Source organism: Lagopus muta, chromosome 25 (genome assembly GCF_023343835.1).
Source record: "Lagopus muta isolate bLagMut1 chromosome 25, bLagMut1 primary, whole genome shotgun sequence".
Taxonomy (NCBI): domain Eukaryota; kingdom Metazoa; phylum Chordata; class Aves; order Galliformes; family Phasianidae; genus Lagopus; species Lagopus muta.
In genome coordinates, this window is record NC_064457.1 from 2,833,695 (window position 1) to 2,854,414 (window position 20,720).

The following is a 20,720-nucleotide window of genomic DNA, read 5'->3' on the forward strand; positions in this document are numbered from 1 at the left end:
ACTGAAATCTGTGACGTGAAAAGGACTTGAGGGTCAGAGAGAACAAAATGACTTTCTGCCTCCCAGAGTTGATCAAGCAGTGCCATAGCAAGAGACTGCACGAGAGCAGGAGGTTTGATTTCAGCAGAACAACAGTAATCACAGAATACAGAATGACCTGGGTTGAAAAGGAGCACAGTGCTCATCTGGCTCCAACCCCCTGCTGTGTGCAGGTCACCAACCAGCAGCCCAGGCTGCCCAGAGCCACATCCAGCCTGGCCTTGAATGCCTGCACGGATGGGGCATCCACAGCCTCCTTGGGCAACCTCTGCCAGTGCCTCATCACCCTCTAGCTCAAAAACTTCCTCCTCATATCCAACCTAAACCACCCCTGTCTCACTTTAAAACCATTACCCTTGTCCTATCACCATCCACCCTCATAAACAGCCGTTCCCCTCCTGTTTATATTCTCCCTTCAAGCACTGGAAGGCCACAGTGAGGTCTCCCTGGAGCTTTCTCTTCTCCAAGCTGAACAAGCCCAGTTCCCCAACCTTTCCTCATAGCAGAGCTGCTCCAGTCCTCTGATCATCTCAGTGCCCTCCTCTGGACCCGCTTCAAGAGCTCCACATCCTTGCTGTGCTGGGGGCTCCAGGCCTGGATGCAGTGCTGCAGATGGGGCCTCACAAGAGCTGAGCAGAGGGGGATGATCACCTCCCTGTCCCTGCTGGCTTAAGAAGTTTGCTGCATTGAGATAAACACCATCAACTGTATAATTTAAAGTGTTTAACATCGTGACTGAGCAAACCCTCAATGGGATGAAATGCAAGGCTGACTTTCAGTTCCTCCTAGAGCAAACAGAGCAAAGCTTTCTCCATCATCTATGTAGACACTGCACCGGAGCAGGTAACATCTGACAGCAATGGCACAAAGCTAACTGAATTTGAAGCCTCTACAACAAACACGCTGTTGGTCACATGAACCCAGAGAAATTACCAACTCACACTTCTATCAGCAGAGCATTAATGCAGAATTCTAACCCAGCAAGAACCTAGAACACCACCGATCTGAGCAATGCTGCCTGACCTGCTCTGCTGGAAAGGAATGCTCTGTGAATGGGGATTTCCACCTTCACACCAGGTTACTCTTCCTGTTGGGCCATCAGCTGGCCTAGAAATCAAGGGAGCTCAGAGGGTATTCTCAACTCAAGCACTGCTCTGCATATACAAACGTGTTGGAAACAAAGCACACACCGACAGGAAACAGCCTCAATTCAAGTTCTAACTCACAAGACTTTTTTTTTTTAATGTTTCTATGATTCCACGTGCTTTTTTTGTTTTTTAATGATGGGGATCATCCAACAAACCAAAGATCAGGGAAACAACAACGATCCTCAAACTATAGCAATGCAGGGATGACCCAACTGCATTGGGACCCACCCAGAAAACAAGCTCGTTTCCATCCTGATAAACATTGTCTTCTCAACTTCTGACTCTCTAATTGAAAGCAATTACACATAATTACTGCATTTGCTACACAGGAGCACATAGCATTGATAGATCAAGAATTGCACAGGTGACCACACAACCAACACAGCACCTCGGTCCATATTCAGATCCCATCTGGCTGATCTGCAGTGGCATTATGCTGCTGTTCTCTTTGCCACAGCCTCAGCTGGCAGCAGCTCCCTCACAATCATCCCTGCAAATCATGTGGGAAGGCATCAGGATTCCAACAGAACCATGACAAGGATCAGAGAACAGGCCATGTTTAAATGGGATGGTTCTGTTCACCTCTTGCACCTTAAAAAAAAAGGATTGCATTTGCATTGTGCCATCTCACCAGCTCAGACTCTTGGTTTAATACGAAAATTATAACGAGCTTCCATTTTATTTCCTGCTTAACAAAGAGTTCCAAGCTATCGATGGAGCAATCATCTCAGCATCTTAATAACATTGATCAAAAGCACCAAGATCTGTACTGGCAAAGCCCTTTGAGGGCCTGACCTGCCACTGCTCTGTTGTTACACAAATGCTGCTGCAAATCCTCACCTTTCTGGTGCTTTCGGATGCTCATTATCATAACATGCTTAGTAACGTTTAATACAACCTATCTGGTCACCCCTCTGCTCTGTACCTACCCAGGTCACTATTTATTAACTACTTGTTTTCAGTGCAGCACTCATAACATGCATGTCAATGCCACCACCCATTACAGGGTACGTTCAGCTTGCACCAAGGCAAATATTTTCCTTCCAGAGTCATTCAAGGTCAGGAGACAGAATGCAATTATCCAACGTTTTAATAGATGCCAGCCTTTAACTTGAAGAGCAAAGCCAACAGCCCACAGCACGACATGGGGGGAGGATGGAGGTCCCCACTCAGGGAATTCTGGGGATGGATACAGAGTCACAGAACTGCAGGGGTTGGAAGGGACCTCCAGAGATCAGCCAGTCCAGCCCTCCCTAAAGCAGTTCCCTACAACAGGCTGGCATCCAGATGGGTCTCGAGCATCTCTGCTGAAGATACAGCCATCACCTCTCTGGGCAGCCCGTTCCAGTCTTCTCCCCGTGCTGAACTGCTCCAGGTCACCCAGCCTTTCCTCACAGGACAGATGCTCCAGGCCCTGCATCATCTCTGTGGCTCTCCTCCTAGAGATCCCTGTCTTTTTGGAACTGGGAAGCCCAGAACTGGGCACAGTACACCCAATGTGGCTTCACCAGGGCAGAGCAGATTGGGAGGATCACCTCTGTCAACCTCCTGGCCACGTTCTTTTGAATGCACCCCAGGATCCCATTGGCCTTCTTGGCCACAAGGGCACACTGATGGCTCATGGGCAACCTGTCATCCACCAGGAATCCCACTGCTCCTCTCCAGCAGGTCAGCCCCTACCACCATGCAGTGAAGATTTCATCCCCTACCACCACACACTCCTGATCTGCCTTCCTTGCCCCCCTGTAGCATTCACACCCTGGGCAGAACTGGACTCTATTTGTCTTCTTTGACCTTTTCTGGAGCACAGCACAAACTCACGGGCACAGGCTTCCTCCAGCATGGAATGCCTTCAGCCACTGCAGCAGCAATTTGTGGACTTATTTCAGCTCCTGGAGCCACAGAACTCAAAAAGCCACTCCACAGATCCCTAAGGCTCTCACAGAACAAAGGAATTTCCAAGAGAATGGTCAATGCTTAACCCAGCCTGGAAGCATTCAACCACAACTTATGTACCTCAGGACACAGCTCCTGCCCCAAAATCCCCACATCCCCTTCTGTGAGCACCTTTGGTAACACCATGCTGGGACACATACATTTGCTGCCTTATCAGCTTCTCAAATGAAGCTGCAGCACCCAGCCACACACCTTCACTCCAACACAAAAGCTGTTGGCCTTCAAGAAAGATAGGAAAGGAGGGCACGAAAACCACAGGGACAAAGCACTCAGAGCATCCCAGCCCCTGAACAGCATACACATGGATAAGTGCTTGAAGGAAAGGGCACATTTACACACATAGTTCATCAAAGACGAAAGGTAAGTGCTATTTAGAATAGGTCTGACTACTTAAGCAATGTGCTTAAAGTAAAAGCAGCTATAAATGAACCCGTTGTGTGAGCACACTTGAAATTACAGAGTACAGATAGAACACTGAGTGCTGCAGTGTGCCCAGAGCCGCTCCATCCCGCTCATGGCAGCTCAGGTTGCTGAAATCAGAATGCAGCTGGTTCCGATTTCAGCCTGCAGTGGGCAATACGTGCAGGTATGGAGATGTACGGACATGGCACACAAGGTGCAAATCCACTGAGATCTGACTGGGAGAACTGGCTGCCCTGAAGGCAGCTGTTATGGGGCTGGATGGATGGATGGCCAGAAGATGGACAGCAGCACTCAAATAACCACAGCGATGGCACTGGAGCGAGCAGCACTTCCCAAACCCAAGGTTTACTTATTTCCAATGGAGCTCTTGAAACCTACCCCTACCCAAACAGAGCCCAAAGTTAGGAACCACGCAGACACCTCGGGCAATTCACACGGACGGCCCAAAGCCTATGGGAACAAAGTGTGTTTATCAAGAACATCCTATCCTGCGGCTCAGACAGTCACCATCTGCCTGCTGACAATAGTGAGCATCCTCTTCACTCCCCCCATCTGCAAAACAGAGCATGTCGGAGGAAACTGCTCCCTCCTGGGATACATCCCAACGTCCAGCTTTGGTGCAAAGAGCAGCACATCCCCATCCCCACTGCTCCGCTGTGACACCACCACCTCCATGCACCTTTATTTCACTCTGGAACAATGACTAGTAATAAACAAATTCTATTTCCTCAGGCAGAGGAAATTTCCTATAGAAACCCATCTATGGCATTGAGACGTGCTACAGAAAGCACAGCATCATCTGCTGCTGTGCTGCCAGCCGCACCAGGAAGCCTTTCTTCTCAAACAAGATTGAGTCAGGAGGAGAAAAAATGATCTAACATTCAGCGTTGTGCTTAGATTGGATTATCTTCCATCTAAACTGGATAAGGATATCACATTTTCCAAAGTTTGCTGCTTTTTAAGCAAAACAATGCAAACAATGGTGCAGAAACCACTTATGAGCATTCTCACCGAGGGAATGTGGAGATTACAGCACAGCTTGCCCAAAGAGGCAGCATTCCCTGCAGTGTGGCACTGTGCTGAGCTGGCAGTGCTGTTTGCAGGAGGTGCTTCAGTCACAGTGGTGAGGCTCTGGAACAGGTTGCCCAAGGAGGCTGTGGATGCCCCATCCCTGCAGGCATTCAAGGCCAGGCTGGATGTGGCTCTGGGCAGCCTGGGCTGCTGGTTGGTGACCTGCACACTGCAGGGGGTTGGAACCAGATGATCATTGTGGTCCTTTTCAACCCAGGCCATTCTATGATATCGGCTGTTCCCTTCTGGAGATGCTCATGCAGGGCAGGGATGGGAAAAAGGAACAGTGCAACAGCTCCAGCACTGATATTCACACTGCTCTTTCAGCTCTAAGCTGAGGGCCCTCCTGCTATAAGCTTATTCCATCCATGAGCGACGTGTTGCCTGCTAATCCCCTTCAGGACACCAACCAGGCACAAACAACTGCATCTCACTGTGCTCCCCTTGCTCAGTGCAGAAGAAATCCATGGATCACTTCTCTCCATCACAACAGACCTTCCTGAAGCACACCTCATCCACTGGAAGACCCAACAGCTCCAACATCACCACTTCCACAGCAGAACCTGGAAAGGAAGCAGCAGCTTCAGGCCAGTACTGCTGCTCAGTGCTTGAGCTCAGCAAAGACCCACTGGCACAGTAAAGGTACGAACCCACACCACTCCACCACAGCATTCACCAGTACAAAAAAAGCACATACATAAATGAAACACATCAGCAACTTGTTACTTTAAAAATTAGAATTACAGTAAAAGTGGAACTCAGAGATGCACCTGAGCACCCATTCCACTCCCACCCAAAGACTGGCTGTCTATCTGAGACCTACATTCCAATGACAGACCTGGCAGCTGCTATGCCACTTCTCAATGACACTACATAGCAACCCTTAAACTGAGATTTGGACACAATTTACCTGTGGAACAGAGAGAAGAGAGAGCACTATCAGTGCATGGTGTGCAGGATGGCGACTCACACTTCCACCCTCCCTTCCTCACGCTCTGCATTACGCCTGCCTGATTAACGGGAGGCTCCCTTAAAACACAGCACTAACACTGCTCACATATGGATGAGGTTTTACGGTTAAAACACAGCACTGCAGTGCCAACATGGACACCTCCACGATCATAGGATCACAGAATGATAGAATGGCCTGGGTTGAAAAGGAACACAGTGCTCATCTGGCTCCAACCTCCTGCTGTGTGCAGGTCACCAACCAGCAGACCAGGCTGCCCAGAGCCACATCCAGCCTGGCCTTGGATGCCTGCAGGGATGGGGCATCCACAGCCTCCTTGGGCAACCTGTGCCAGTGCCTCACCACCTTCTATGTCAAAAACTTCCTCCTAATATCCAACCTAAACCTCCCCTGTCTCACTTTAAAACCATTCCCCTTGTCCTATCACCATCCACCCTCATAAACAGAAGTTCCCCTCCTGTTTATTCTCGCCCTTCAAGTACTGGAAGGCCACAATGAGGTCTCCCTGGAGCTTTCTCTTCTCCAAGCTAAACAAGCCCAGCTCCCTTAACATTTCCTCATAGCAGAGCTGCTCCAGCCCTCTGATCATCTCAGTGCCCTGATGATTCCCCCAACCACCCCACAGACACCAGCAGCGACACCACCAACATTCCGCACGCTGTTAGAAGACCAACACAACGCACTGAGCTCTAAAACAGAGATCTCTCTTCGTGCCACTTTTATCCATTCAGATCCAGGCAGCTTGCTTGTTTCAGAGATGTTACTGCCACAAAACGTAACAAATTCTTCCCATTTTCTGGTTTTAGAGGTGCAATAAAACGTCGTTGCTTCCTTCTTCCGTGGTGTAACCACCTGCAGGAAACACCTCCACCCATCTGCATGAAGTTTGTCATCACATCAGTGCATGAATCCAACCCAAACCCCAGAGCACACATTTGAATGCTGAATATAAGATGCTGGCGCTGCAGTGCAGGAGTCCAGGCTCTAGAACACAGGGATGGAGACAGCAAAGCCTTTGTGCACTGCTGTGTGTTATCTTGGGCAGAAGATGGAAGCTCTGCTGTACCAAAGCACTGATGCCAACAGGAGGAATCCTTGGAATTATTCCTGCTATTTCACATCAGTGTGCACAGGTTGGGTTCACAGCTCCCACAGCAAACTGTGTGTTCTGTGCATTTCCACCACGCGGTTCTGAATGGCACACCAACACACAAGACATGCAGACTGCTATTAGTTCTACGTCACCAACAGGAGAGGAGCAGATGTGTAACCACAGAATCTTTACTATCAAGATTTTAGAGAAATAGCACCACTCTGCTTGCCAGCTCAATGTGGAGACAACAGAAGTGTACCTGTATAACACCAGACAATATTCAGTTCATCAGCACACAGGCTGGATGTGGCTCTGGGCAGCCTGGGCTGCTGGTTGGCAACCCTGCACACAGCAGGGGTTTGAAACTAGATGGCCACTGTGGGCCTTTTCAACCCAGGCCATTCTACGATCCTATGATGCCTTAAAACTCTTCGGGACTCTCACTGCAGCAGCACTGCTCCCAGCACTGCCCTCACCCCCTGCCCCACAGATGTAACTCCAGGGATCAAATATTAAACAGAGCATTTTTTAAATGATGTATTCTTTAATTTTTAATCCCTACCATCACAGAAGAGCAGTGCCCATGTATCCAAGCAGGAAAGCGGGTGCACACGCAGCCACCTGTGGACAACCAGCGTCCCATGCACAGGATGGGGACTGTCACCTGCAGGAGCACAGCTCCAGATGCCTTAAAATCCTATCTGACTTCTAAAGCACTCAGCCGAGTCAGCCCTACCTCCCAGACAAGTGTTGTTACCCCCAATCCTTCCATCCGGAGATCAGTTGCCTTTTTCAAGCAGGCTCTTCACAGTGCATTGCTACACTCAGCATCCTCCAGCTGCTCCCCCCGCTGCCTGACTCGCACACCTAACACACCACTACCTGATCACAAAGCACACGTGCACACTCAGGAACACCTTGCTGCTGCTCAGAATCCAAGCACCCCACCTACCACGAAGATGCAGGAGGTGACACGGGTGAAATAGGAACCAACACATACTGAGACAACGCAGCTCCCAGCTGTCTGCACCTCCTTGGTGGGCAGCCCCAGCCATTCTGTGATTCTGTGATGCAGCAGCACCAGGCTGGAGGAGCTGGGAGCTTCCACGCAGTCGATGTCAGGCCCTGCGAGTCGGATGCACAGCACTGCAGGGATGTAACAACAGCCGGATGGGAAGGGGGGGTGGAGAGAGGAAGGGGAAGAGCACAAATAGAGGAAGGAAAACCAACCTGATGTTTCTATAATGAGTAATATGCAAAAGTAATATGCATCTGGGAGCTACACTAGAGGTAAACACAATTAAAAAACCAACACTCACTTGAAATAATACTGGGCTCTCCTGTAGCTTTCTTACAGTACCCCAGAATAGCTGCAACTCCATTAGCCTAAAGTTGATTTTTTTTGCCTAAACGTTTAGCAGAAGCCTGTGAGCAACTTGCAGCCTGGCAGAGCCAGGGGAACAGCAAATGTACAAAAAGGCATAAAAATGAAACAAGATGAAACCTGGAGACCTCTCTCCTATTCCTAAAAGGAACGAGAAGCATTGAGGCTTTCAATCAAACAAGATGCATCAGGCATGCAAACAAAGCCATGCATAGCTTAAGTGGCTTCTTATTCAGAAGCATAAGAGTATAAATAGTTTAAATTTTATTTATTTTTACTGAACATATTCTGGTCTACATCCTTGTCTACATTCTGTCTACATTCTGCTCTACATTCTGGTCTATATTTTGTCTACATTCTGTCCTACTTTCTGTTCCTTGTTCTATGTTCTGGTCTACATTCTGTGTTCTGATCTATGTTCTGATCTACATTCTATGTTCTGGTCTGTATTTTATCTACATTCTGTTCTACATTCTATGTTCTGGTCTACCTTCTACGTTCTGGACTATGCTCTGGTCTACACTCTGGTCTATGTTCTATCTACGTTCTGCTCTACACTTTGTCTACATTCTGTCCTACATTCTACGGTCTGGTCTTCGTTCTGGTTCACATTCTATGTTCTGGTCTGCATTCTATGTTGTGGTCTAATTCCCCTAGCATGAGTATTTCAGACAGAACAACTCTGACACCAGGAAAAAACCACAGCAGCATGCAAACAGCATTTTCTGTTTGGTTGTTATTATTATTATTTTTTTTTTACAGCAGAAAGCACAGACATGCAGCTCTTGCTATCTGGCTTTCAGCTGTGTGTTACTGATGTGTCCCAGAGCATCTCCAAAGCACAGACAGAGCCTCTGTACCAGATCAGCTCCTCTGAGCCCAGCCTGGCTTTGGTTCCTACACAGGCACTGCAGAAAGCAATGCTATCTGTGCCTACACCAATCTTACTGCTCTTCCTCCCAAAAACACAGAGGCAGATGCACCCAAGGCTTTCACAGATGTGTGCACATTCCTAGCAGTTCATTCTTTACCCTCACCCCAAGCTGTCCATCCACGCTCACTGTGCCACACACCCGAGTTTCAGAGCCAAACTACACGTCCCTACAAACAGATCAGTCAGTCAGGCTCCAGAATTCACTCTCTGTTCTTGTTTACACAATGTGGGATATTTTGCCAATACAAAGCATTAATATATGGTTAATATATTCACTTTTAGAGAGAACTCAACAGCCACCACGCAAAGCCCAGGTGATGTCAAAATTAGTTTCCTACAGGAGAGATGAGTGGGGGAAGAAGTGGAAATCTCTGCTAAAAGCTCCTCTTTCCATGTACTGCTCAGACACAGAGCAGTCAGTGCAACGTGCAGGGCCTTATCTCATCTCCCAGCAGCAAAAACGTTTGTCTGCAAGGAAAAATGCAGCACGAGAGCCTGAAGTTAATCACAACTGCTTCGTGTCACGTGAAATTCTAGTTACAAGCAAGATAGAACACACAGCACGCTGATAGATCAGATAAGAGGCAATCTTACAGTGCCTTCTGTTTGCATGAATGCTGCAACTCCTGGCAAAACATCCACATGAGCTAACTGCTCCACTAAGTGTTTCCCACCCCTGCGTATCCTTCTCACTTAAACTGAGCTTCTTCATCTACAGGGTGGTAAGCAGATGAAACGCCCATGCACGTGCTTTCTAAAGCACGCTCATTACCTCACTTTAAAATCCATGCACACATTCAACCCCAGTGCTGAGCTCCTCTGCGGCAGATCAGAACCACAGCAGCACGGCGTGGAAGGCTCAGAAACATCATTACTGCCTACGTTTATCATGCAGTCTTACAGATGATTACAGGAGTCTGAAACTGCAAAAGAATCAGAGAATCACAGAACTGCTCAGGTTGGAAAAGACCCTCAAGTCCAACTGCAACCTCTCCATACTCCCCCAACTCACAACCCTCTGCTAACCCACGGCCCTGAGCAGTACATCCACGTGCTTTGTGAACACATCGGGGATGCTGACTCCACCACCCCCCTGGGCAGCCCATTCCAGTGCTTCTCAACCCTTTCTGTAAGAAGTTTTTTTCCTGATATCCAACCTAAACCTTCCCCTGGTGCAACTTGAGGCCACTTCCCCTCATCTCGTCACCAGTGAGAAGAGACCAACCCAATCTCACCTTTCAGGTATTAGAAGCGAGCAATAGCATCTCCCCTCAGCCTCCTCTTCCCCAGACCAAACAGCCCCAGTTCCTTCGGTCTCTAACAAGCCCACAGAGCAATAAGAGCCAGATGCAAAGCTTATCTGCATTGCAAGGACTCCGTGGTTACAGCTGTGCCAGGGAAATGGGCAGCAGCCAAGGCAGACGGGCTGTGTGCTGACAGAAACACTGCTAACAGCCCCAAAGAGCTGCAGGAGGAACAACAAAGGCGCTCTTTGAGAACCTATCTGCCTGAGCACGGGCACAGCTCTGATACATTCAGGGTCCGAGAGCACAGCCCAGCCCTGAGAAAAGGCCAGGACTGTGGAGCAGGGTCCTGGCACAGATAGACACACAGACAGAAATAGGAGTCAGTACATTCTTTGCACGTAAGCACAACCCACACCTCGCCTCACCATGCTCCACCTCCCCTCTGCTCCACGCAAAGCCCACCCTCCCACAGAACACACTGCTCTGAAGCCCCTGATCCACCCCAAATTTCCCATGCTTGGTGCGAGTGCAGCATGCAGACACACAGCCACCATTCACAGCGGGTCGTCTGCCTCAATTTCGTTGCCTTTGGTGCTGCTCTGCTTTCTTTTTGCACCTTCCATGGAGCGTTGCATGCTCTCAACTCCGCCGTTCCCGTTTTCAGATCATTTATTTTGCATACAGGAGACTTAATTACCTCTTCTCTTGTAATAAATAAGCAAACCAACTCAAAGCAGGCATTTCCCTGCACTGCTACGGATTCCTTCAGATGGGCTCACATCGAAGCATTCCATCCCACACTGGAAGATGTCTCAGACACATCAGCTGTTCAGCTCGGAAATGTCAGCTCAGCACTTCTACATCTCCCCGTGCAGATGGCATCTCCCAAAACAAACAACAACGAGCCGTCAGAGCCCTTATCTCCATCCATCTCTGACTCCAATTAATCCATACATGGCATTTTTCCACTCCCCTGAGATGGGAATCTACGAGATACCAATTGCTCAGGGATGCTCTCTGGGCTCAGCATCGCGCTTCCAGTAGATCAGCTCCCATTACCGGTACGTGGGTGAGATACGCCTCACCTACAGGCCTTGCCTGTCACAGCCTTCTCCTTCTGAATTGCAGAAGCAATGCTTGCCTATGGACAGTTGCACAGATTTCCCACTAAACTGAGTTAATCCATCTGTTGCATTTGTTACCACGCTTTGGTGACGCAGCTCACAGCCACACAGTGGTGCCATGGCTCAGCCCCACAGAGGCTCTGCACAGCCTCCACGTGCCATCTGAGCAAGGATCATAGAATCACAGAATGATAGAATGGCCTGGGTTGAAAAGGACCACAGTGCTCACCTGGTTCCAACCCCCTGCTGTGTGCAGGTCACCAACCAGCAGCCCAGGCTGCCCAGAGCCACATCCAGCCTGGCCTTGAATGCCTGCAGGGATGGGGCATCCACAGCCTCCTTGGGCAACCTGTTCCAACGGTTATTTGTATCCAAATACAAATATCCCAGGATATTTGTACTTCCCCTTACATCCTTATGAACAGAAAATGCACGGAAAGGGTCATCTGTAAGGCTCAGGTTGTCATGGCATTCCTTTTTGTTATTCTCTAAATGCCTCTATTTGAAGACTAATGACCATCATTTTCTGATGCCGTCAGTGATGCTGAATCCACAGCTGCCCTGTCAGGATCCAACATGATGAAGGAAAAAGGGGGACCAAGGAGATGTGTCACGTTATCTTCACCTATTGTTGTTACTTTAATTCCATATTTAAAAATAATTATAAAAAAAAGATCAGTTCCAATTCTTCCACCTGCCCACGAGAGATCTTCTGTCTGGGCTCTCTAATTAAAACTTAGCTTAGCTGACTGGTAGTCAGTTCTAAATGATAAGCGCATTCTACCTGTTGATAAGTGATTGTATAAGCATTATGGGAGGCTTGGTGCCCTGCCCAAGGATGTGATATAAACCCTTCCAACCAACCAGACTGAGCACAGGGCATCTTCCAGGGCACCTCGCACCCCACCAGGCACTTCCCTATGACCCAAGGGCAGCAGCAGAGCCCTGCTCAGGGCTGGTTGTGCCAAAGGACAATACCACATCCTTCAGTTCCCATCAGGCAAAGCCAACAGGAGCCACTCCATCATTCACACTCTTACAAGACCCCCATCTGCAGCCCTGCACAGGCTCAGTTCCCCACATATCACTGCACTGAGGGCAGTGGTCCCTCACACACTCACTGAACGCCACCAAGCCAAGACCCCAGCAGAGTGCCCGCCACTGAAAATACTTGGCAAAAATAAACACTTGCACCTCTTTCCCTTTGGAAACGTATTAATTTAGAAGTGCGCCATTTGGCTTGTGATCACAACTTGTAACTGGCAACAACTCCCACTGCCATTACTTTTTGGGATGACTGCTGCCCACACGGTGACAGATGGTAACACTCCACCTCTGCTGAGGAGGTGTAGGAGCACTGCCTGCTGTCAGCGACGCATGAAAAGAAATCCAGAGACAGATAACATCACCAGCCTGAAGAGAACGCAGGTGGGCACACGCAGCTCTGCTATGGCTTCAGCCTTCAGAACAATCCTCCTTCGGTGCCTGCTGCACCAAATCCCTGCTCCTGAAGGCAGAGGGGCAGCGGATGCTCCAACACACCACCACCCATGGGCCGTGCTGATGGAAGGCTGCCTGCAGAGGCTGCAGCTCCAGCTGCCCCAGTGAATGGGTGCAACAGCAGGATGCGAGCAGGGGGCCTCTGACCAAACCTTATGCAGAAAATGAAATAGGAAAGAGTGATCCGAGCAGGAAACAATGCCTGTTACAACTGCAAATGGGAGATTTCTTACAATAGGAGTTATTCAAGCAGCTCAAAAACATAACAAGTACCAGGTCTCAATTTAAGCAGCCACACCTGAAGCACTGTAAATGAAACCCCACCATTCTGATGAATCCTTCAACACAAAGCCATGAGAAGAACTGCAGGGCCCAATGGTTGGGGGCTGGCCAGCAAAACCCACAGCATGAGCACTGCCTGCCACGGCTCGCTGCACCCACCGCTCCTGCACAGCTCCACAGCTCAGTATCACAGCTGCCACACAAGTCTGATGCACAATTCCCTCTGCCTCCTATCTCTGCACGTTCACATGTTGCCAGTCCATCCTCACGACATTTCACTTGTTTCCCCCCTTGCTCAGAACCTCCCTTATTCCTTCCATAATACCTCTCCAGGAGGGGAAGCTGTCCCTCTCCCACTGTCTGCCCTTTGCAGATCTGCCACCTATGGGAAGGGTCCATCCTTTGGCCCAATGTCCTGCACTCAGAGGCCCTGAGCATCACGCTGCCATCCCCCCCCCCCCCATGGCCACACACCTGCTGCTGCCCACAGCTGTATGTTTCCCAGGTGACATTCTCAGCATTAAGAATCTCACCATTCAGCTCCTGGACCTCTTCTGATTGCTATCTGGAACATCATGAGCATGCAGCTGTCAGAAATAGCATCTCAATGCAGAACCCACAGGAAACAACAGGAGATGTGCACAGGGGAAACACGCTCTGGAGGAAATGCATAGGGGCAAACACAAGGGCAGACGTGTCCTCTGCTGCACACTGCAAAGGGAAGGAGCTATGAGGCATCCACCTCTGCAGAAAGCATCTGAGCCCTTTAACACGTCCTCCTGCAGCTGAGCATTGACACACGGCCAGGAAGACCCCAACTCACATCTGCTTCTCCCTGCAGTTACCTCCCAGCTTTTCACCCCAACTTCATAACAAACTCAGAGGGAAGCAGCCCAGGAAAGATGGGCACAACGTGGCAGCCCATGAACAGGGTTCAGCCACACATCAGCCAACCACTCCAACACCTCCGGGCCCCTCCAGCTTCACACTCTATGATCCAAGGTCAGAAAGCCCACCTGGTGGAGAATCCTGCTTTACCAGCCTGTCCTCAACATACAATAAATAGAATCACAGAATTGCTCAGCTTGCAAAAGACCTTCAAGATCATCCAGCCCAACTGCAACCCAACCATACCACCCTAAGTCTAACAACTCTCTGCTAAATCATGTTCCTGAGCAGCACGAAGGGAAAAATAAAGTAAGCAAATTGGAAAAGTCCTCTGCTGCACAGACACAGATCAACCACCTCTTTTCTCCCTGTCAGTAATTACTAACACATTCCCAACGTGACTGCTGTTGAAAACAAGAGCTCACCTACCCAGCAGACTTTCTTCCATCAATGTAACCCTTCCAACTCTGTGCTACAGAAAGGCCATCACTTCAGTCCAACCTCGATGAGCAACTTCAGCTGATCTAGTATGAAATGTGGAGGTTGGTGGCCCTTCATATGGCAAGGGGGTTGGAGATTCACGATCCTCGAGGTCACTTCCAACCCTGGCAATTCTGTGGTTCTGTGAATAAGACTTGGGCAACAGAACGTTCACCAGCATGGCTGAGAGGCACTGAGAACAAATGGCAGCTTTCCGATGCCCCGAGCCTGAAAGAAGGCAGGCACACCACTGCCCCTCTGAGCTGCAGCTAAGGGAAGGCACACATCTGCTTTTTGCACCCCCAGGAACAAGCAGAGCTCTGCGCTTGCTCTGCCTGGCTCTGGGTCAGCAGCACTCATCAGATGACTTTGGTAACTCACATGGACTGGAGCAGCGTGAATGGAAGCGGTTGTGGGGCAGAAAGAGGGTTATTCACACACACGAGGATCTGAAGGCTGGGATGTGCACCAAGGGCTCCATTTGTGTTAACCACAAGCCAACCCCATTGCTCCAACAACGCCATGGCTCTGACAGACCTCTCCTGAGGGAGAAACAGAGCAGCTCCTTCCTTCCACGCAGCCTCCATCCACCTCCAGGATACCCTGCAGTCACATCGTGCTCCTTCCACAGTGCAGACACACAGAAAACAAACATGGGCCATGTCAACACGGGTGATTCGTGGCTCTCCATGCACGGCACACACCAAACCAACTGCTCTGTGTGTTTTTAAGCAACGATTCCTCCAGCAGCCAGGCAGCGTGGCATGAAAATAAATCTGAGTCAAACATGAAAGCAGCACTCTATAATTACCGATGCTTTTTTAAAGAGAAGCTTTCAAGGTGGAGCTTCTCACACCGCAGCACTATAAATAAATCATTCAACACCTATCAGGAAGACAAGCAGTGAGCGCTGCCCAAAAGAAGACAGGGAGGGCTATGGATGATTCCGGAGATTTCCTTCCTGATGATGTGGAACACTGCAGCTCCTGTATCACAGCCATGCAGCATTCCCACTACAGATCCCCCCCATGGGAGGACAAGGCAGGCTGCCCCCAGCCTGCCCACCCCCTCCATGTTGCAGCCCTCTGCTCTGCGCAGAGTTGAGCAGTGCCACAAGCACATTTTGGGGCTCCATCCACGTTCCCAGCTCCTCCTGCTGCAGGCACACACACACCAACCTGTTTCCCCCCTCTAATTAACGCAGGACCTGCATTCAAACTTCCTACTTCTTAAGTGAACGTAAACCAAACTGCTGCATTCCACATCCATAAAATAACGGGACTAGAATAACGCATACTAGCATAAGTAGAATTTGTTTTTTGAAGCTCAAAGTCCAGTTAGCAAATAAAGCACAAGAATGATCCCAATTCCTCATCCCTGCAAACATCTGCAGACGCAATGGGCTCTGAACACAGGTTTCTGTGCAGTGCACAGAGCAGGAATGCTCCTCACCTCGGAGCAGAAGGGAACACGTGTGTTTGGGGGAAGAGTTACGAGGGTGGATGGTGATGGGACAAGGGGGAATGGTTTTAAAGTGAGACAGGGGAGGTTGAGGTTGGATATCAGGAGGAATTTTTTCAGCCAGAGGGTGGTGAGGCACTGGCACAGGTTGCCCAAGGAGGCTGTGGATGCCCCATCCCTGCAGGCATTCAAGGCCAGGCTGGATGTGGCTCTGGGCAGCCTGGGCTGCTGGTTGGTGACCTGCACACAGCAGGGGGTTGGAACTGGATGAGCACTGTGGTCCTTTTCAACTCAGGCCATGCTATGATTCTGTGGCAGTCAGGAACCACCAGCAGGTCGGTTGCTCCCAGCGAAGTGATGAGCACAGAGCTCCATGCTCCTGCACAGCCACACTGCTGCTGCTCACTCCACAGATGCACGCAGTGCTCACCAATGTCCATATCTACGTATTAACCATGCTGGGCACAAAGTGCAAGATGCCATTTGGATGGAGTGATGAAGCTGACTGCAAGAGTTACAATGAATGACACTAGGAAGGTTGTGAGACTCTGCCCTGATGGACCTTACACACCTGGAAGTGATGCTCCTGCAGACACCCAGGGCTTCACTCACATCTCATGGGCACAGCACTGCACTGGGCGCCCTCCCAGTAGAGCCCAGCTCTAGAGAAGGAAAAACTTGCACAAAGAGTAAAGAAGAACATAACTTACATAAGAACCTGTACACAAAGTTCAAGGGCTTTTAAGCTGCATTATTTTTTCCCTTCTTCAATGCACCATGGGCTTTACGTTGGTTCGGTTTAGCTCTAGAGTGTTTTCCAGCTCCTTTTGCTTTCGCTGTTTAACAAAATAAATTATATATATTCTATTAATCATAGAATGGCCTGGGTTGCAAAGGACCACAATGATCATCTGGTTCCAACCCCCTGCTATGCGCAGGGTCGTCAGCCACCAGACCAGGCTGCCCAGAGCCACTTCAGCCATTCAGCCTGGCCTTGAATGCTTGCAGGGATGGAGCATCCACAACCTATTACTGATGTAACAGCACCCTGGAATGAAAGGCAGACTAAGATTCTACTCCAGCAACCCTCCAACCTGCTGTAAGCAAAGCAGGAGAGCTCACAGGTGAAGCGTTCTGCTGCAAAACCAGACGGGAAGCAGAGCCTGCAGGACCTGCTGTGTGCAGCTGTGCTGAGGGACACACATCTGGACCAAAGGCACTGCCACACTGTGCCACACACTGTGCCACACACTGCCATCCATCGTGAGCAGCACAGGCTGGAAGGTGGGTGTGCCTGCATGCACTGCTGCAGTAAAAAACAACTGACATTTCGCCCGATCTCCCAGCTATGTTTGAGGGTTTCTCCGTTCTAAAGGTTGCATTCTACGTAGACTTGCATTCTGAAGGTTTCATAGAAAGTCAATCTGGCGTGCATCGCCTGAAATGCTGAAAGGTACCTTAGGAAACACATTTTTGCTCAGAAGAAAAAAGGAATTCCAGCTTAAAAAAAAAAAAACAGACAAGCAAACAGCGCATCACGGCCAAACCAACGGAGATGAAAGCAAGATGGGAACCGCTACAGAGCAGCAGCCGCCACCGAGCACGAACGAATTCCCAGCACCGCCTGACTCAGCCGTGAGAGCGGAGCCGCAGCGGAACCCGCACAGCCCCGCGTTACAACCGCCCAGCGCACCGCCGACAGCCCCGGAGCACCGAAACGCGCTGATTTCCGCACCTTCGCAGGGATTTCTTTTCGAATTCACGCCTTACGGACGGACGCTCCGCGCTCCGTTCCGGGCTCTGAGGTGGAGCGGAGAGGCGGCGCCCACCGCCCGCACCGCCCGCAGCCCCTTCGCCCCCCCCCCGGGCAACGCTGCGGCTCCGCGCCCCCCGCCCCGCTCCGCCACCACTCCCCTCCCCTCGGGGCATCGAAGCGGCGCTGCCGACCCCCCCGCGGCCATTCCGCTTCCAATCCCCGCTCCCATTCCCCGCACCCCGCGCCGCGCCCCCTCCTCATTTCCAGACACTGGCGGCGCTGCGGGCGCCGCTTCCCCGCACCGAGGCCGACCCCCTTCCCAACACAACCAGGAGCCGCGGAACCCCCCGACACCGCGCTCCCCCCCGACATGTCGCCGACATACACCCCCCCCCCTCCGACACACACACACACACACCCGTACCTGCCGGCGGCCCTCCCGCACGCACAACGCTCCCGCTCAGCACAGCGCCGCTGCGGGCGCGCGCCCGGCGGGGAGGGGCGGCGCGCAGTCGCGGGGGGGGGGGCGGCGGCTCTGCGGCTGCTCCCGGGGAGCGGCGGCGGCTCTGCACCCACCTCCCCGCCCCGCGCGTTCACTCCTTCCCTCCGGAGCAGCGCGCCGCCGCCTCGCGGGCGCGCGCGCAGGGCCGCGCGGAGGGCGAAGGGAAAAAGCGGGCGGGGCCGCGCTCGCCCCCCGGGTGGAGGGGGAAGGGAACGGCGGGCGCGCCCCCGGCTCCCTCCCTCCTTCCCTTCGTCCCTGCGAAGCGCGCGGAGGTGAGGGGGGCGGGGCGGATTGGCATTCATGAGGGGGCGTGGCTATGCAAAGCGCGTCCCCTTTCCTCCGCCGGCGCTGGGCATGGTCGCGACAGCGAGTGGGCGTGGCCAAAAGCCGCGAGTGGGCGTGGCTCGGCGCTGTGAGGGGTCGCGCGTCCGTCCCGCCGTGGGGGCGGGAAGGCGGGAGCGGCGCTCAGGCGGCGTCCGTCAGCGCGGGGCTGAGGCGTCGCGGCCGCACCTCGGTGCCCGGCCCTGCCCCGCTTAGGCAGACAGGCTGACATTTCGGCCTTACTCAAGAGAAGGATCTTTTCGGCGGCAGTACAAAGTGTTCCTTTTAATTAAGTTAATTGCAGTCCCTACACTCACCGGGCCGGACGATGCCCCGTCGTCCCACCACCTCAGAGCTGGTGAAGCAATGGGGCAAACACGGGTGTGGGCAAAAATCAAGGATGGTGGAAAAACCCCACTCAGGAAGGGGCCAGAAGAAGAAGAGGCCGCACTGCTTGGGTTTGGCTGTGCGTTTGTCACAGAAGATGGACAGAGCCATGCTTTGGGGAACCAGAGCCTTGTTTTAAGAACCAGAGCCACAGTTTGGGAACCAGGCACGGCCCAGAGTGAATACATATCACACAATTCATCACCACACAGCCACGAAGATTGGAAAAGCGCTTTCAGCTCCCCACCATGCCTGCTGAGCACAACCCTCAGCGCCACAACCCTGCAGCTCTGAGTTTGGGGATTCCACGCAGCCCCCTGGCGCCCAGCAATCTGCGCTTAGCAGAACAGCAGCACTGAACCTTCCAGAAACAGAAACCCGCAGCCTCCCAACCTCCTTCACTGCTCCCAGCAGAAGTGCCGTCTCTAATTGCTGATCCGCTGTTGCCCTTTGGTCTTTTTCGACCACGTACACTAGAGGGGAATAAGACGTCGTCAGAATAATTCCCGTGTTTTCCTTCAGCGACTTATTAGCATAGCAAATCACTGCCTCTGCGTTACAGCACCGTGAACATAATAGTTCCACCTACGAGAATATATTCTCAGAACTGATGTCAGCTGCTTTATATATGTCGCCGTATCATTACGAAGAGAACAGATCCCAGGCCGTAAGTTTGTGGATGACAGGGAGATGTGATGTTCCCATACAGAGCTGAGGAGCCAAAGGGAACAAGGCAATGGCAGGAGAGCAGACAGGAACACAGGAGCTGAACCTGAATGTCTGCACACTCAGCCATGTGAGCCCAATACTGAGTGGTGCTGGGCACCCGGAGGCATTTAAGAGCAGTGACAGAGGGTCCGTTTTCTGCACTGTCCTCACAGTGGCCAGGAGTGGATGCTTCAGCACGGGCATGTGGAATGGTTCCCCCAGGTCTTATGGCTGTCTGCAGCACTTATGGCTGTAGGACCTCCTGAAGCAGATGTGATTCTGATGTATTTATGCTGTTGCACAGGCTATGTACAGTGCGTTAATCTCAGCTGGGTGCCCTCCAAGCAGGAACCCACTGCTCCAAGTCAGTGCTTGGGATTGAAATCCTTGCAGACTGAAAAGAAAGCATCCTCGCCTGCCATCCCAACAGCCTCCTCTGCACTTTGCAGGGAGCCAGATCCCATTGGAACACACGAGGTTTGTTCTGAAAATGCCTTTGGGACGCACAGGCACGCTTGGTTCCTACATCCTGGCTGTTCAGACTTTATGTGTGGCACCAACCCGCCCAGACCTGCAGGACTGCAGTGGCACAACAGCAGGTATTTGAAGAATATCAACACAAAATACCCATAGCACTTAAGGCTTCAAGCATGGACTCAGGGATGGGGGGAGTTTTCAGGGTCACCATTCTGGATTTTGATCCAAGTTCCCCTTTGGTCACATCCACACCTTATCACCTCTGGCCCCTTAGCTTGACAACCACTGATGGAGACAATTTCCTGGTGAAACAGGGAGCTACAAAAAATGACATCAAACCTCAATCAACTCCTTACGTTTTGCGTGGTCTTTGCAGCAAACTGACATGAAGTTTGTACAACAGCAAAGAAAAATAAAATGGCTGTAATAAACAAGATCTTGTCTCTTAATCAGCCGCAATACCTACAGTAAGATATTAAAACGCTCGGTCTCTTAAATCAGATACCATCAGATAAACTTCCAGATGGATGCTATTCAGCGTGACCATATAAAAATAAACATCGCTTTCA

The 20,720-nt window shown here is 51.1% G+C and overlaps 1 protein-coding gene across 11 annotated transcripts in view; it reads right to left on the bottom strand.

Moving 5' to 3' along the window:
- Positions 1 to 20,720, bottom strand: part of TANC2 (tetratricopeptide repeat, ankyrin repeat and coiled-coil containing 2) — a 176,784-nt gene that overhangs the window by 130,808 nt on the left and 25,256 nt on the right. For 5 of the 11 annotated variants that reach the window (XM_048926919.1, XM_048926917.1, XM_048926918.1 and 2 more), the window contains exon 1: positions 18,181 to 18,279. The exons of 2 other annotated variants lie outside the window; for them this stretch is intronic. The gene's annotated coding sequence lies outside the window, so the exon portion shown is untranslated. Of the gene's footprint in view, positions 1 to 7,652; positions 7,672 to 7,700; positions 9,027 to 10,253; positions 10,276 to 17,735; positions 17,839 to 18,180; positions 18,280 to 20,720 lie in introns of those variants that run through there. 4 more of the 11 variants (XM_048926911.1, XM_048926913.1, XM_048926914.1 and 1 more) reach the window with 4 other exon arrangements.